Source organism: Leucoraja erinacea, chromosome 4 (genome assembly GCF_028641065.1).
Source record: "Leucoraja erinacea ecotype New England chromosome 4, Leri_hhj_1, whole genome shotgun sequence".
Classification (NCBI taxonomy): domain Eukaryota; kingdom Metazoa; phylum Chordata; class Chondrichthyes; order Rajiformes; family Rajidae; genus Leucoraja; species Leucoraja erinaceus.
In genome coordinates, this window is record NC_073380.1 from 98,180,470 (window position 1) to 98,194,743 (window position 14,274).

The window sequence follows — 14,274 nt, forward strand, 5'->3', positions numbered from 1 at the left end:
AAGAGAATAAAATAAAAAAGAAAAGGAGATCATTATTTATAATCTTGACCAACCCTCGTCCAGTCCTGAAACAGTTATTTTTTACAATTGTGTTGCACCATATGATTCCATTCTCTGGTAAAAGTTAATCTTCCTCCTGAGCGCAGCCACTTTGTCACGAGCCGTGTGTAGCATTGGGAGATTTCCTTAAATAATAACAGGTTCAAGGTATTCACCTCGGTGAAGAAGTCAGCCAAGTAAGCAACCTTCATCATGGACAGTGCATCCTGCATCTTTTCATGAAGCTGATTCTCGGTCTCGGTACACCCTCTCTCCAAGAACAGCGCTATTTCCTCTCAAAGTTGAATCGCACGATTGAGAACTTTACCACGCGAATGCCAGTGAAATCGGCGCCCATTTCTTCACACATCGCTTTGAAGATTCTTGAGTTTGTTGCACTCCCTCTGATGTGGTTCACAATCTTCACCACATCTGAAAGCACTTCTCAAAGGCCAGGAGGGAGGGAGAGCCCTTGATCACTAAAGCATGGTGATATATCATGCAGTGGGTGAAGCTCATGTTTGATGAGGAAGGTTTCCAGCATTCTGAACACACCTTCTCCCCGAGAGATAGTGGCCAATGGCTCCGAGAACGGGCACTCCTCCTGCATGGCTTCTCCGTTGAAATAACCAGTCAAGTCAAGTCAAGTTTATTCGTCACATACGAGATGTGCAGTGAAATGAAAAGTGGCAATGCTCGCGAATTTGTGCAAAATAACAAACAAACAACAAACTACAAACAGAATGGAACAGAATCACATATTCTTTTACATATTACATATTGTGGGAGGAAGGAAATAAAAAAAACAGTAACAAAAAAGCAGTAAACTTGCAGTTGGGAACATGAGGCAACATCTGTTGACTCGTCCAGTTGCAGTGAATACACTGGACTGCTCTTCACAGCGCTCACTACTTGCAGCAGAATATCATTACTCATATCCGAGATTCGACTTTTGACTGTCATTTGAAAGGGAAATCTGCCTGAACTTGTTTGACTGAAACTGTTCCCCCAGCACCAACTTCACTTCATGGAGAAGGCATGGCTTAATACGCTCTTAACCAATGGTGTGAGGTTTCTTAGTCTGTGCGATTCGATGAGCAATCTGATATGAAGCCTCCAGTGTTGCTTCATTTTGACGAGCGCAGTGACCCATCGAATCGATGCAGAACACTAGAGTGCAGCTTCTTTTGTTTGAAATAGTCCACGCCCTACCCCGCCAGGTCGCTGTGACAAGACTCCAAATGGATCTTCAGTTTGCTGGGCTTCATGCTCTCGTGGCTCAAAACCTTGGCACAGATAACACATTGCGGTTTGACCACGGATTTTTGAACAATGCTTGTGAAGCCGAACTTGAGAAATGCTTCACTATACGTGCGCTTCTTGGCAGACATGGCTCACAACACACAGTTTGTGTGCGTATACGTACGTACATACGCGAACAAAACACTGTGAGGTAAGTACCTTTGTTAGGTTCCCAAAGATGGGCTCAGCAAATTGATATAACCATATATAACCATATAACAATTACAGCACGGAAACAGGCCATCTTGACCCTTCTAGTCCGTGCCGAACACATAATCTCCCCTAGTCCCATATACCTGCGCTCCCTTCCCATCCCTTCCCATCCATATAACTATCCAATTTATTTTTAAATGATAAAAACGAACCTGCCTCCACCACCTTCACTGGAAGTTCATTCCACACAGCTACCACTCTCTGAGTAAAGAAGTTCCCCCTCATGTTACCCCTAAACTTCAGTCCCTTAATTATCATGTCATGTCCCCTTGTTTGAATCTTCCCTACTCTCAGTGGGAAAAGCTTTTCCACGTCAACTCTGTCTATCCCTCGCATCATTTTAAAAACCTCTATCAAGTCCCCCCCTAACCTTCTGCGCTCAAAAGAATAAAGCCCTAACTTGTTCAACCTTTCTCTGTAACTTAGTTGCTGAAACCCAGGCAACATTCTAGTAAATCTCCTCTGTACTCTCTCTATTTTGTTGACATTTATAAAGGCCAGCACATCAAAAGCTTTCTTTACCACCCTATCTACATGAGATTCCACTTTCAGGGAACTGTGCACAGTTATTCCCAGATCCCTCTGTTCACCTACATTCTTCAATTCCCTACCATTTACCATATACGTCCTATTTTGATTTGTCCTGCCAAGATGTAGCACCTCACACTTATCAGCATTAAACTCCATCTGCCATCTTTCAGCCCACTCTTCCAACTGGCATAAATCTCTCTGTAGACTTTGAAACTCTACTTCATTACCCGCAACCCCACCTATCTTAGTATCATCTGCATACTTACTAATCCAATTTACCACACCATCATCCAGATCATTGATGTACATGACAAACAACAGTGGACCCAACACAGATCCCTGTGGCACCCCACTCGTCACTGGCCTCCAACCTGACAAACAACCATCCACCATTACTCTCTGGCATCTCCCATTCAGCCACTGTTGAATCCATCTTGCTACTCCACCATTAATACCTAACCATTGAACCTTCTTAACCAACCTTCCATGAGGAACCTTGTCAAAGGCCTTACTGAAGTCCATATACACAACATCCACTGCTTTACCCTCATCAGTTTCCCGAGTAACATCTTCAAAAAATTCAAGAAGATTAGTTAAACATGACCTTCCAGGCACAAATCCATGTTGACTGTTCCTAATCAGACCCTGTTTATCCAGATGCTTATATATATTATCTCTAAGTATTCTTTCCATTAATTTGCCCACCACTGACGTCAAACTAACAGGTCTATAATTGCTAGGTTTACTCTTAGACCCCTTTTTAAACAATGGAACAACATGCGCAGTACGCCAATCCTCCGGCACTATTCCCATTTCTAATGACATTTGAAATATTTCTGCCATAGCCCCTGCTATTTCTGCACTAACTTCCCTCAATGTCCTAGGGAATATCCTGTCCGGACCTGGAGACTTATCCACTTTTATATTTCTCAAAAGTGTCAGTACTTCCTCTTCTTTGATCCTCATAGTTTCCATAGCTACTCTACTTGTTTCCCTTACCTCACATAATTCAATATCCTTCTCCTTGGTGAATACCGAAGAAAAGAAACTGTTCAATATCTCCCCCATCTCTTTTGGCTCTGCAGATAGTTGTCCACTCTGACTCTCTAATGGACCAATTTTATCCCTCGTTATCCTTTTGCTATTAATATAGCGATAGAAACCCTTCGGATTTACGAATATGTTATTTATGACCCCCGGCAAACCCCCAAACGACCCCCATGAGGGTCATGATCCCCAGGTTAAGAACCGCTGGTCTAAGAAGTCTTTTATCTATGATATAGTAAGTAAGTATTTTTTATTTATATAGCACTTTTAAATCACATCACGTTAAAGCCAAAGTGCTTTACAGAGAAGAAATCAGATCATACATCCACATAAAAGAAAAAAGACACAACACACTATAGAATTTAACATGAACGTCCCCCCACAGCAGAATCAACACTTTCCACTGTGAGGGGAGGCATTAAAAAGTCCAGTCCTCCTCCTCCTTAGTCCACCCGAGGTCAGGACATTTTCTGCCTGCAACTTAATTTTCCCATTGATTTCCATTTCCACTGGAGCTCTGAAAGTTTATTTTTATTGCTTTCTCCTGAGATAAGAACATCCTTCACAAATGTAGATGCATATGGAAAATTATCATCATCTTCCATCTGCTATATGATAGCATGCCAGCCATGATCTCCCTCGGTGGATCTAGAACAGATCTAATCCCTGTGCCGATTGGTATCAAGCAAGGTCATGTCATCACCCCAAACATTAATCTCATGACCACTCTGCACCTTGCCTCAGACAAGCCACCAACTGGAGGAGAACTAATGAAGAGGATAAATGGAAAAACCATTCAACATACATCACTTATATACCATAATCAATATTTATCCATGTTGATGCTACAGCCAAGGATGCACATTAACACCTCTACTTCCTCAGAAGACGGTAGAAATTCAGCATGTCTCCAATGACTTACAAATTTCTACAGGTGCTTCATCAAAAACATCCTTTTGGGATACATCGCAGCTTGGTTTGGCAATAGCTGACCAACACTGCAAGAAACTACAGCGAGCTCTGCCTTTTAACAAGTTGTATTTACAATACAATACAATACAATCAGTTTTATTCATCACATTGCACATAAAGTGCAAGTGAAATGAATTTGTCAGCAGCGGTACAATGATAAAGAACACACACAAAAACACAATAAAAATTTAACACAAACATCCACCACAGCATTCATCACTGTGGTGGAAGGCACAGAAATTGGCCAGTCCTCCTCCATATCCCCCCGTGGTCGGGACCTCAACCCTCCGCAGCCGTCGCTGCGGGCGTCCAGTTGGCAAAAGGACAAAGTAAAAGTCCAGGTAAGTCCAGGATCGGCTCTTCCCCACCGGAGACCGTGGCTTCAGGCTGGTGTAGGCCGCAGGCCGGCAGTCGAAGATTTAAAGTTCGCACCGCAGCCAGAAGCACCACAGACTGCAGGGCTGACAGACCAAGCTCCCCTCCAGGGATCCCTGGCGAGGGACCCCGCTCCTGATGGTAAGTCGCCACCGCGCCCGCGATCGAAGTTGGCCGCGGGCCGGTGGTGGAAGCTTCTTCTTCCCCCCGGGTCCCCAACATGAGATCCCGTGTAGACGCCGCACCAGCTGGAGCTCTGCAGACCGCGGCTTCAGGCTGCCGGCTGCCGCGGCCCAGCGAAACGGAGCGCTCCCCTCCGTCGAGCCCCAGCGAGGGCTCGCCCGCTCCATGCCAAGTGTCCACGCTGCGCCCACCACTGAAGCCCCGGGCGCGTCTCTGGGAAAGGCCGCCTGATCCCTGCTGTTAGGCCACGGGGGAGGCGACCTGGAAAAAGTCGCCTCTCCGTGGAGGAGGCGACCGAAGCGGTTTCCCCCTCTCCCCCCCCACCCCCCCACACCACCACCCACACAAAACACACAGAGGAACATTAAAAACATACATTAAAACATACTAAAAAAACAAAAAAAGTAGAAAAAAAACAGACACGCTGGCTTGCAGCGCCCCCCACCGACCAAATTTGCAAAGCAAACTACAGAATGTTAACCAAAACCACAAAGATTCAATGGAGATGCTGCAACTATAATGCAAGAGCAATAATCATTGCAATATGCAGGTAAGTATCACGTGAGCAGACCTCAGACACACACCCAACAAGAATTACAATCCTAAATGCTTAGGAGTAGGAATAGCCATTTAGTAACTTAAGCATCATTCAAATGTCATTCAATTAGGTCATATCTGTTCAGTACCTCACTCCATCTGCTTGCTTTAATTCCCCGTCTCTTATTACGTAAATGAATAGTGCACGCATGATATACAGATTATGGCTTTGGGTAAAATACATAGCAGATGCGGGGAAAATATTTTCTATTCAGTAATTAGGATCCGGAATTTGCTGCTTAACAAGGCTGCGGAAACACAAGCAATCAATGTCCGCAAAAGGGAATTTGACGGGCACTTTAGAGAAAATAATTTACAAAGTTATGAGTAAGGGAATGGGAGAAGTGGGACTACCAGGATCAGTTTATTCAAGGGCAGCAGAGACTTGATAGACTGAATGCATTCCTTTCATGCAACAGCATTCCAATGAATTTAGTTTCCTTCCACGAGAGAGAGAATAATTTACAATTTACAAGGAAGAGAATGGGAGAAATGGGACTATGGATCAACCTATCAGCTGAGATTTGATGGGCTGCCTGTATTCCTTCCATCCGGCAGCATTCTTTGATTCGATGGTCCTGGTTTTGAGACAGTTCTCCAACTAGACCTATCGATTCTTGTAGGGAGAGTTCTGAATTTTCACTACCGTGAAGTGACGTCTCCTGGCATTCTTACCAGCAGTCTCTCAGTCTGCTATGGCAGTTGCTCTGCTGCTGACCAGAAGGCACTACAGAGAGTGGTGAGGACAGCGGAGAAGATCACCAGATCACCCCAACCTGCAATCCAGGACTTATACCCATCTCGCTGTCGCAAGAGAGCAACCAATATCATCAAAGACACCACCCACCCAGCACACAAACTGTTCACTCTCCTACCATCTGGCAAGCGCTACCGCAGCATGCGGAGCAAAACCACCAGATTCAAAAACAGCTTTTTCCCTCAGGCCATCAGACTACTCAACACACTCAAGAAAATTCCATGAACATTTAACTTTAACTCAATGTCTGCAGTATGCTATTTTCACTTTTCTATATTGCACCTTTATTATTGCACCTTAATAACATACCTCAAATTTTTACTACAGTCTGGCACACTGTGAATATTTTAAATAATGTATATTGTCTATCTTATTGGTATATTGTCTCCGTGTTATAAATATTACTTGCACATTTGGAGTATGGGGAAACACAATTTCAATCCAATTTATTTGAATTGACAATAAAGTTTACTTTGAACTTTGAACTGACCATTCCCTTAAAACAGCAGAGCTCTAACAATACAGCCACATTCTGAGCTTCACCACCAGAGAAAAGAGTTTCTTATTATATCCAATATCAACTGATCAGTTCAGGATGCAAGAAATGACAGGGTTGTGAATGCAGGCAGCTCACACAAACCAGCCAGCCTGTCAACTATTCCATCCACATTTCATGCTGCCTCAGAAAAGCAGCCAACATAATCAAGGACCACTCAAAGCCCAGTCATAGAAACATGGAAAATAGGTGCAGGAGTAGGCCATTCGGCCCTTCGAGCCTGCACCGCCATTCAATATGATCATGGCTGATCATCCAACTCAGTATCCCGTACCTGCCTTCTCTCCATACCCCCTGATCCCTTTAGCCACAAAGACCATTCTCTATTCTCCCCTCATCAGGCAGAAGATTAAAAAAAAGATTGAAATCTTTTTCATGGGTGTCATGGTACACCAGTCATTGAAGGTAGGCATGCAGGTGCAGCAGGCAGTAAAGAAAGCGAATGGTATGTTAGCTTTCATTGCAAAAGGATTTGAGTATAGGAGCAGGGAGGTTCTACTGCAGTTGTACAGGGTCTTGGTGAGACCATACCTGGAGTATTGCGTACAGTTTTGGTCTCCAAATCTGAGGAAGGACATTATTGCCATAGAGGGAATGCAGAGACGGTTCACCAGACTGATTCCGGGGATGTCAGGACTGTCTTATGAAGAAAGACTGGATAAACTTGGTTTATACTCTCTACAATTTAGAAGATTGAGAGGGGATCTTATAGAAACTTACAAAATTCTTAAGGGGTTGGACAGGCTAGATGCAGGAAGATTGTTCCCGATGTTGGGGAAGTCCAGGACAAGGGGTCACAGCTTAAGGATAAGGGGGAAATCCTTTAAAACCGAGATGAGAGGAACTTTTTTCACACAGAGAGTGGTGAATCTCTGGAACTCTCTGCCACAGAGGGTAGTTGAGGCCAGTTCATTGGCTATATTTAAGAGGGAGTTAGATGTGGCCCTTGTGGCTAAGGGGATCAGGGGGTATGGAGAGAAGGCAGGTACGGGATACTGAGTTGGATGATCAGCCATGATCATATTGAATGGCGGTGCAGGCTCGAAGGGCCGAATGGCCTACTCCTGCACCTAATTTCTATGTTTCTATGTTTCTATGTAAATCACATACCAATAGATTCAAGAACTGTTCCTTCCCTGCTGTTATCAAGTTTTTCAAGGAGCCTTTTGAAACCTAAGGATGAATTTCCGATCTTCCATTCTAGCTCATTGCATCCGTTACACCTTTTCTTATCTAGACTTCCTCTGTAGCTGGAAGACTATATTTGCAATTTTTGGATTTTCCCTTTTGCACTACCTGATGTATTCATGTATGGTATGATTTTGCCTGGATAGCATATGAAACAAAGATGTTTAATATATCTGTGTATACATGGCAATAATAAACCAATACCAAAAAAGTCTTTAAGCATCTTAATCACAAAAGTTCATGTATGAATCAAACTTGATAACAAATCACCACAAAGGGGAAGTGATAAATTGAATATGTTAACAGCTGCTTTTATCACTAGTTCTAGGAAAGTCAATCACGAAAAAGCCAGGCTCTTCTGCAAACCAACAGCACCATCTGGTGATAAGGAGCTGCCTGGCAAACTCCTCACGCCATTATGATGCAGGTCAGGAAAGTGTCCTTTTGACAACTCTTGTTATTCCAAAATAACACTGGGACCACAGTTTATTCAACACAATCTCTTCATTGAAAAGTTGACAAGCTGCAGCCCGCTTGAAATGTTGCAAGTACACAGCAGGTGTTTGAGATGCAAAGGAAAAAGATTAATAGTGAAGAATCCAAATGCTGTCAGGGCTGATTTGCCGGTGTCAAAAGCCAAGGATTTTAATCATTTATGCCCCGTCCCACTTAGGAAACCTGAACGGAAACCTCTGGAGACTTTGCGCCCCACCCAAGGTTTCTGTGCAGTTCCCGGAGGTTGCAGGTGGTTGCCGGAGGTTGCAGTTAGTGGAAGCAGGTAGGGAGACTGACAAAAACATCCAGGAACCGCACGGAAACCTTGGGTGGGGCGCAAAGTCTCCAGAGGTTTCCGTTCAGGTTTCCTAAGTGGGACAGGGGCATAATGCTCTAGAATCAAGTAAAACCAGCTTTCGTTGAGATTACACGGTGTGAATAGGTTGGGCTAGGTCGTTTTCTCTTTCTCTCAAGCTTGTAACCTTGGTAACAAAGAAGGAAATTACATTCAAATTCATGTCTGTAACTTTAAACTGCACAATACAATTGACTTTTAAAAACTATCAATCAAGAGCAAAAGAGTTGACAGAAAGTCAGGCAGTACTGAATATGGAGAATGTGCATAAAAGGAACTTTACAATAGAAAGATACAAAGTGCTGAAGTAACTCAGCTTCAGTCGGGCAGCTCCTCAAGAACATGGATAGTTGACATTTCGGGTTGGGACCCTTCTTCATACTGATTCTAGGGGGGAGAAGGAAAGTGGAAGACAGGAGGGGCTGGCAGGTAATAGAACTTCAAAGCAGGCATCCCTTGAGGAGATTTTACACTAGAGCAATCAAAGGAACTGCAGGTGCTGGTTAACAAAAAATTACACAAAGTTCTTAAGTAATTCAGTGAGCCAGGCAGCATCTCTGGAGAACATGGATAGGTGACATTTTGGGTCAGGACTCCACAAATGCACCATAGAAAGCATACGGGTTGCATCCTCGCCCTTTTCCTTCGTCCCCCAAATGCTCCCCCCCCATCTCCCCGTGGCCCACCTGGACTCACACCTATTTCCCCTCTCCTCCTCTACATTCCTTCTTCTAGCTTCACAATTTGCAACGCGTTAATTATTTTTGGCACACACCTCCTGCCCTTTTTTATCTCTGGTCTTTGTCCACCATCTGCCTCTCAAAAACCCCTCATACCTATATCAACTTTTTACCTAGCCCCGACCCAAAATGTCACCTATCCATTGTCTCCATAGATGTTGCCTGACCCGCTGAGCTACTCCAGCACTTTGTGTCTATCAACCTATTATCTGCCAGTCTTTGCCATGTCCCTCCTCGCACCCAGCTTTCTTCCCCCCTCCCCCCTAACATCAGTCTGAAAAGTTCTGAGCAAAAATGTCACCTACCCATGTTCTCCAGTGAAGCTGCCTGACCCACTGAGTTACTCCTGCACATTGTGTCTTTTTTTTCTGAATATGGAAGAAGTGGACTTAACATAAAAATCGACACATGAAAAGTCTGGTGCAATTATAAAACTAATTATCAATTAGCTGGGTGAAGCAGTAAATCTTAAGAAAGATTGGGTTGAATGATATGAAAAGGTGACAGTTACACTTGATGAGCATGTCCCACTTAGGCAATATTTCAGACGAATGTCAAGTCGTCGGCAACTGGAATGGCAACTGTCAGAGTAGCGAGAGCGCACGCACACACGCATGCACACACACACTCACACGCGCACACTCACACACCGCTTCCTTCACCAGCAACGTTAAATTCTATAGTGTTTAAGAAGGAACTGCAGATGCTGGAGAATCGAAGGTACACAAAAAAGCTGGAGAAACTCAGCGGGTGCAGCAGCATCTATGGAGCGAAGGAAATAGGCAACGTTTCGGGTCGAAACAGGGTTTCGGCCCGAAACGTTGCCTATTTCCTTCGCTCCATAGATGCTGCTGCACCCGCTGAGTTTCTCCAGCTTTTTTGTGTACCTTAAATTCTATAGTTTTGTGTTTATCTTATTTGGGTGCTGCATGGTAACTCAAATTTCACTGCACTAATTGGTGTATATGACAATAAATGTCCTTTGTCCTTTAATGTGGTCGAAACCTACTGGAGCACATCTAGCAAACCAGACAATCCACAAAGAGGAAAAAGGAAAAGGATGACAGACAAAAATTATTCTTACATTAAAAAAAGTGCACGTTCTCTAATGAAATTAGGCGGGTGCGGTGCAATGTGCCTGCTGGAAGATGAAGTGTTGTTGCTCAAACTTGCTTTGAATCTTGTCAGTACTTAATTTTGTTGCCTATATCTAATTATGATTAATAATTTGGTTTTGCTTCAGATGCAAAAAAATGAGAATATAAATACACCATTGATTTATTGTTCTAATTTTAACAATGATTTCAGTTCTATCCATGGGATATGCTGTATTACCAAGTATTGCACATTAGAGGTCACACTCTGACTAGTAACAAATGAAGAAACACTTACTGATTCTTGATGCTGAGGACATGGGAAATATCAGTAAAAGTCGGAGCATGCAGAGATCATTGCATTATTATCTTTTGGATGAACAATTAGGTCCTATGCAGATTTATAAGATGTCATGGTGTAAATTGCTCGTTCTAAGCTCCCCCCCCCCCAGTCTAGTTTCAGTCAAATAGATATAGATATAGATATGCCATTTATTGTCACTATACATGTACAGTGAAACTGAAAGCTGCTCGTACTCAGTGCATACATACAATTTAGCACAAAAAACAAGAAACAGAAAAACAAAAAAAGGGAGAAGGGGGGGGGGGGGGGGGGGGGGGGGGGAATAGGTGCACAATTTCTGTGGCGCTACATACATATATACATATATACAGATGGAAGTCCGTGGTGTTGGGCAGTGAAGTCAGTGCATGTGTGAATTAGAATTAATAGTAGTTATAATTCTCGGAAAGCAACTATTTCTGAGTCTATTTGTCCTGGATTTGATGCACCTATAGCGCCTACCAGAGGGCAGCAGGTCGAACAGTCCAAACGCAGGATGGGAGCTGTCTTTGATGATCTTCTTTGCCCTGCTAAGGCAGCGGGAGGTGTAGATGTCCATCAGGGAGGGGAGAGGGCAACCAATGATCCTCTGCGCTGTCCTGGTTACCCTCTGAAGCCTCTCCCTGTCTGCCATGGTGCAGCTGCCATACCATGCTGTAATGCAGTATGTCAGCAGGCTCTCGATGGATGAGCGGTAGAAGGTCAGCAGCAGGTTAGAGTCCAGGTTGTGCTTCCTGAGGACCCTCAGGAAGTGCAACCGCTGCTGAGCCTTCTTGATGACCGCTGTCGTGTTGTCCGTCCAGGAGATGTCAGCAGCGATATGGACGCCGAGAAACCGGAAGGTGTTGACCCTCTCCACACACTCGCCGTTGATGTGTAGGGGGACTAAGTCGGTGCTGTGCCTCCTGAAGTCGACAATGAGCTCTTTTGTTTTTCTGGTGTTCAGAGCCAGATTGTTTTCTGAGCACCAGGTTGTCAACTTCAGGACTTCCTCTCTGTAGGCTGCCTCGTCTCCCTTTGAAATAAGTCCGACTACTGTAGTGTCGTCAGCAAATTTGACGATGCGGTTGTTGTTGTGGGCCGGACTACAGTCGTAGGTGTAGAGACAGTATAAGAGGGGGCTTAGCACACAGCCCTGTGGGGAACCGGTACTCAACCTGCGAGTGGAGGAGAGGTGGGGGCCGAGTCTCACAGTCTGGGGCCGGTTGGTGAGGAAATCCTTTATCCAGGCACATGTGAGAGTGGGGAGGCCGAGAGTGACCAGTTTACCAATGAGAATGTCTGGAATGATTGTATTAAAAGCTGAGCTAAAATCCACAAAGAGCATCCGGACGTAGCTCTGCCCCTGCTCCAGATGGCTCAGCACAGAGTGGAGAGCTACGGTAATGGCGTCTTCTGTGGATCTATTTTGGCGATAAGCGAATTGGTGGGGGTCGAAGTCTGGTGGTAGATAGTCCTTGATGTGCTGGAGGACCGATCTCTCGAAGCACTTCGTGATTACCGGAGTGAGGGCCACAGGACGGAAGTCATTAAGGCTGGTGATGGGAGACTTCTTCGGCACAGGGACGATTGTGGCTGATTTTAGGCAGGACGGAATAACTGCCTGGTCCAGGGAGAGGTTGAAAATTCTGGTGAAGATGGCAGTGAGCTGGTGGGTGCACGCTTTGAGCACCTTACCAGGGACTCCATCTGGGCCGGTAGCCTTCTTGGGGTTCACTGCCAGGAGCACCCGTCTGACATCGTGCTCCCTGACAGTGAGTGGAGTAGTACAGGAGCCAGGTGAGGGTGGGAACAGGGCTGTAGCAGGTGAGTGCTGCTGTTGTGATGTTTCAAAGCGGGAGAAGAAGCAATTTAGCTTTTCTGCCAGCGGCGCACTCAGGTCTTCTGACTTTGGATACACTGAATCAAGCACTTGAACAACTAATACACTGAACAATACATTGAACAATACACTGAAGCAAGCACTTGAACAACTAATCTTTATTTTAATAAAGCGCATCACAGTTCAACCACTGTACCTATCCCATCTCGGGTTCGATCCTCGTATCTGCCTGATCAAGCCCTCTAGGCCTCACTCAAACAGAGACACTCCAGAAGTTCACGCAGTCCCAAGCTCTCTCCCAGAAGATCAATGCTGGACCTCGTGGCAGCGGACTTTTATATGTCCCAGGACCTCGAGGGGCCGAACCACATGGGGGTGGTCTCTTAATAATCCAATTACAGATATCGATTAACCCCATACATGACAGACATTTCCCATAACCCAATAATACAGCAGCTACTACATTGTATTCAAACAGGACTTCTCAAGGAAGCCAACTTAGAAACATTTACCCTGAACTGCAAGAAACCCAGACAAGGCTCAATACCTCATCCAATCAACACTCGGCAAAGTTGAGTAATTGTAAACATTATTTACAATTATTTACAAGGTGTATGTCTGGTTTGCAGCCATCCAATCCATTATATGCATTTTGCTCCTAATTGCCAGGGTCTGCAGATGTTCTTATTCTTTTCTTGCAACTTGCAACTAGGCTCTAAACACACTGGCACCACTCCACAGCTTGTCCCAGTTCTGCAGAGAGAAATTCCAAATTGATCAAATCTGCCAACAGCCCTGAAGCTTTTACCCCATTTTAAAGCCCTAGCCTCTCCAATTTGGCCAGGATTACCATTCCTTCCTTTTTATCATATATGATAACCAATCATTTATGATAACCAAATAGATCAATAATCAGCTAACCAGATATACATGTGTGTGTACATTACATTTCCAATCTATCAGCAACACAAGATGATGATGTTTCTTCCCAGAATCTTGCCAAGAATCCCGAGTTTTCATGGGCATAACTTCACAATTTCCGTCTGATGAGTCTTTCCCTCCCGGGCTTATGGGCACGAATCCCCTCCATCCGTGTTGCTGCCATTCTTCCATCCCTTCACACATTCGAACCTAAAACCTGAAATTCCTGAAAAACTTGGGACAAAGCAAATTAGCATCACGCACCCATGCTTTCCCATACATTCACTGTAGTTCTGCAATACGATCCCTATTCGAACATATTATATGACTGTATCCCTATTCTATTCCCTAATATACTCGTTATCGTCCTAGGATCAACGCTAATCAGCCTTCTTCATACTCACACAATGTAATAATATAACATCAGATATAATATCTGATGACGGGTCCTCGAATAAATTTCAGCTGTGTTCAGTCCAGATTTCCCTACAGGCGTGACTCTAATTCAAAACAAACCATGATAAATGTTCCATTTAACCAAATTCATAGAAACATAGAAAATAGATGCAGGAGGCCATTTGGCCCTTCGAGCCAGCACTGGCATGCATTGTGGTCATGGCTGATTGTCCCCAATCAATAACCCGTGCCTGCCTTCTCCCCATATCCCTTGATTCCACTAGCCCGTAGAGCTCTATCTAACTCTTTCTTAAATCCATCCAGTGATTTAGCCTCCACTGCCCTCTG